Genomic DNA, 4663 nt, shown 5'->3' on the forward strand with positions numbered 1-4663 from the left:
GTGCTGGAACTTACTATGAACGCCTCCCTTGTTCACTTATAATGGCAAGGGCGCCCACCAGAGAGGTGCTGGAACTGAGTTCTGGGTGGGGGAAAAAAGCCCTGGTTTATGCAGGAAAGTATTCAAAGATCTGATTGCTCCCACTTACAATCTAAAGTGGTACAGTCCTTCCAGACTAAAAGCTTCCCCAGATGCAATAAAGCAATTGGAGACTCAGCAGAAGACACGCAAGCGCTAACGCCGCATGCCATTTTATTGTGCGCCCAGGATGAAGGACAAAGCAGGCAATGTTATTTGGGCTGTCCTGTACATGTGTCATGGATATGCCTTGCCCCACCCTCTCCATCTTCCTTCCATCTGTCACAAGCACCTGCTTTTCCTTTTTCATTGGTATGTAGTGTCGGCTAGCCAAGAGAGTACAGTTCCTGAGGATACAGCAGCAGGTGAATGCAATGTGTGCTCTGGCACCGAAGGAAGCTGTCTACTTCTCTGGCACACCAGGGATGATGCCTTCTTCTTCCTCTGTATTTTAATAGCAAGCTTTCTGTCTTGGCAACAGCCAGGATCATTAGCTCTACAGAGCACACAGCAAATGTCCCTTTACCCTTCAGGATAAGCAGGCAAGTTTTTCTCATCAGTCTTCAAGGTCATCGGGAATCCAAGGTATGCTGCAGGATCACTTTGCGGTCACAACATCCCACCAATCAGAGCTGTGTGTTTGTGTTTGTAATGATGTATGTATGGACTCTGCATCTTTGTTTTCTTATTGGCCAAACAGTGTTAATATTACCCTGCTGCCAGACCACCTTTTAAATAATTTTATGGTTTATATCTTTCCCCCTGGATGTGGCAGAGGATAGGGCTGTCTGCTCAGAGAGAAAACAATAATTCAAGGTATTATTATAACATAAGTCACACATAAGGGACGCGGGTGGTGCTGTGGGTTAAACCACAGAGCCTAGGACTTGCCGATCAGAAGGTCGGCGGTTCAAATCCCCGCGATGGGGTGAGCTCCCGTTGCTCAGTCCCTGCTCCTGCCAACCTAGCAGTTCTAAAGCACATCAAAGTGCAAGTAGATAAATAGGTACCACGCCAGTGGGAAGGTAAACAGCATTTCCGTGTGCTGCTCTGGTTCGCCAGAAGTGGCTTAGTCATGCTGGCCACATGACCCGGAAGCTGTACGCCAGTTCCCTCGGCCAATAAAGCAAGATGAGTGCTGCAACCCCAGAGTCGGCCACGACTGGACCTAATGGTCAGGGGTCCCTTTACCCTTTTTAAGTCACACATTGTGTGAGAGTGTGTATTTTCTGGCTCACAGTTTACTGTTGCTTGTTAATAAAATGGCTAAATTATTACAGTTTTGGGAGCAACACAAAATTTACTAAATGCCAAGCAACACTGATTGCATTTATTTTCTAGGCGTTTGCCCTTTTCCGACTGCAGGTAAGATCCACACCCCTGTTCCTGACTTCTGGTGATGCTTCTGGTCACCCCGACATCTTAATATTGAACTTGAAAGGCCACCGTTAGTTCAGAGAGCAAAGGGAAGTCACAGGCTAAAACTCAGCTTGGCTTCCTGCCAAACTATTTTCCTCTTTGGCTTGGCACCAGCCCCATCAGCATACAAATAACTTCCCTTCATTTACTGCCAGCTCATTTTATTTAAAAATCAAAAGATCTTGTCTCTCTTCCTCACACCCTTGGGGAAAAGGGGGGGGGGAGGAAAAGGAAATTCTTTAAACAGGCAAATTAATGTTATTAGCGAAACAATTCTTTGGTCTGAGGGAAGATCGCCGGCTTTGGCGCTATCGCCGTCGCCATTACAGTTGAAAGCCAGTCTCTCAAAATAAAGTAATAATGCAAACTTATTGTTTGGAATTTAGTGACAGAGCTCCAAAGAACTGGATGGGGAGAGTGAGAGGAGCAAGAGCAGCTGCTTCCGGCTTATGAGATTGATCTCCTGAGGCAGCCTGTGTGGTAGTGAACTGCACATTGGAACAGATGCCGACTGTAGAAGGGGCTTTACTAGTTATTATAATGGGGACAGGGTTTGAAAATTTGTTGGGGCTCAGTGTACTATATAACGATTGCTTCGTTGTCTCCAAAGACTCCAGAAACCAAGAAGCTTCTAATCTAAGAGGGGATTAGTGAACTCACTTCATTAACTTTCTGCAAATGTTGCCTTTCCCCCTCACCCCCACTCTTTTGGTTTCTTGATGGTGTGCTTGCTGAAGATGTGTCAATGGGTTGCAATTTGCTGCCTGGAATGTCGTCTGCTAACTGTACGCCATGGAGATGGCATAAACGGAATCCCCCCCCCCCTTGGAAGCCTCAATGGTCTTTGTACTGCTGCATAGCTCTTCCCCTACGATATTTTGAATGGCTAAACATAATGCTCTGTCAAACTGGCCAGTGAGTTTCACAGAGCACCACTGTCTACAGACTCTGGTGTCACGCCATCTGGTTTTAAGTTGTCCCGGAGATGGATAATGTCAGGAGAAAGATTAAGGGCTATGAGCAAACCAGGAAGTTCAGCTCAGAGGTAAGGAATCCAATAAAGGTAAGGGACAGATTGGAGTTGTGTTGATAGCCTTGCTTGTTCCATGCTGAGAACGAAGGACATCTCAAAGCCAGGGCATTAATCCAGTTGATAGGCATGTCTAGTTCGGCCAAAGTCAGCTAAAGCAAAGTTCAGTTGGGCTGTTTAAGATTATGATTGGAATTTAGCTTTCTATCTGATCTCTTGAGAATTGCCCTTCGCTGGAAGAAGGCCGGTGCCAGAGCAAGATATGGTTGAAAAGCAACTGGATAAAGGTTCAGCCTCAAGTACTGGGGGACAGGAGAACAAGCCGCCTAGTCTGTTAAAGCATGTATTGGCTTCTAAGGTGTTTTTTCTCAGTGATTTAACCCACCCTTTTTTTGGCAGATCTATCACGTCTGTCTGTCTGTCTGTCTGTCTATATCTATCATATATCTATCTATCTATCTGTCTGTCTGTCTGTCTGTCTGTCTGTCTATCTATCTATCTATCTATCTATCTATCTATCTATCTATCTATATCTATCTATCTATCTATCATCTATCTATCATCTGTCACCCTGCTGATCTTTCAAAGATCTCAGATTTATGTATAGTCCCCAGGCATCAAATAGGACCAGAGTTGCATAGCTTCATCATAGGACTCCATTATCTGCATTTGCATAATGGTTAAGTACAACCATTACTTACCATTACATAAAGTACAACAAGGATGAATACATCTTGATAAAATAGAGTGAGAATGACCCTTAAGGGTGGTACTTGTTCTTTCTGAGGATTGCATGTATTTCCTTTGTATTGTTGTTTCAGCATTGTTGCTTCAGCTATGTTTTTTTCAGGCATTATTAGTAAGATGTAGATCCTTTCATCCAACAACTGGAGAACTATTTACTACAGTGGTGCTGAGTCTTTGGCTGTTTAGATATTCAGACCAAAAATATGGTTGGGGGGGATATTTCATTTAAAACACACTCCTTGATCAGGTCACATTTTCTTAAGCAATTTTCTGCTCTTCGTTTCCCTCTTTCCCTCATTCAGAATCATTGTCCTTCCCCTTCTCATTATGGTTCCTCTCTCCTTCCTAGAATGATCCCAGAAGACCAGGAATCACATCTTGAAAATGATTACGTCACATAGTGCATCACATTTGGCTATGAGAAGACATCACTGAAGTCAAAGTTGAGTGGACTGGGTCACATGGGGTGATCACAGCCAATCAGATTATTCGTAGTCCTCACTTTGCCTGGGTAAATCCTTTCACTCTCTTTTGATGCAGCCTTTGAAAAAAAACGATTAAAGGGTGTGTGCCTTTTTATGCCACTGAAAACATTTGCAGGAAGTGACCTCTTTTGAATTAGGCATACAATTTACGTTGCACTGGGCACGCAGCACAATTTGCTCAAATACACCTATAAATTGAAACAGGTATCACTCTTGCATTTGACAGTGTGTGACATAATACTTTCCTTCCTGAGTGGGGAACATTAATTTTACCATTTTCTGATGCAGACAGAGTTTTCCAACAGCCGATAAAATTTACCACCACTTTGTATTGTTTTATTGTTTCCGGTGCTAAAGTGGCAAAGCGCAAAATTACGCTCGTAAAAATTGGCTACCATGTTTCAAATATCCTGCAATTTTATGGGAATGTAAATCTGCAGCGAAGTAAAGATACCGTAGGTAATGGTATATGAGAAATGTAGGTTTTGTTTTCTTTTGTTTTTCTTTTGTTTTTTTTCTTTATTTTTAAAAAAAGCAGCCCAGAAGGCTCAGTTTAAGTCTCCGGTAATTGCCATATTGGCAAAGCAATTCCTGTAAGGTAATGAAACCGGGGTTAATTTCAACCAGTAAGCGTCTCCTGATAGAAACTGTTTTCTGCGTTATGAATCGAATTCATTAAAATTTAGCCTTTAAAAGCTGGTTGGGGGTGGGGATGGACGACAAATTGCCCAGGAACCAAGCTTGATTTACTTGGAATAATTAACGGGCTTTGAGATGTCTAGTTTGAAATTATTGGCAACCTCTGTTAAATCGAGCTGGCTTTCAGCCTGAACTGCAAAAGCTCCTCTAGGGCCTATATCACATGTTGTGTACAAACACTTGCAAAGGTAGCCCAATGGTCCCT

The 4663-nt window shown here is 43.1% G+C and overlaps 1 long non-coding RNA gene across 1 annotated transcript; it reads left to right on the forward strand.

The window, feature by feature from the left end:
* The first annotated feature begins 2305 nt into the window (after nt 1–2305).
* Nucleotides 2306–3867, forward strand: LOC310753068. The gene is made up of 2 exons (XR_014543146.1): nt 2306–2542; nt 3624–3867. It is a non-coding gene; the product is annotated as an uncharacterized lncRNA (long non-coding RNA).
* Nucleotides 3868–4663: the final 796 nt, after the last annotated feature.

Source organism: Podarcis filfolensis (assembly GCF_964270895.1).
Source record: "Podarcis filfolensis genome assembly, chromosome: 17".
In the NCBI taxonomy this organism is placed as follows: domain Eukaryota; kingdom Metazoa; phylum Chordata; class Lepidosauria; order Squamata; family Lacertidae; genus Podarcis; species Podarcis filfolensis.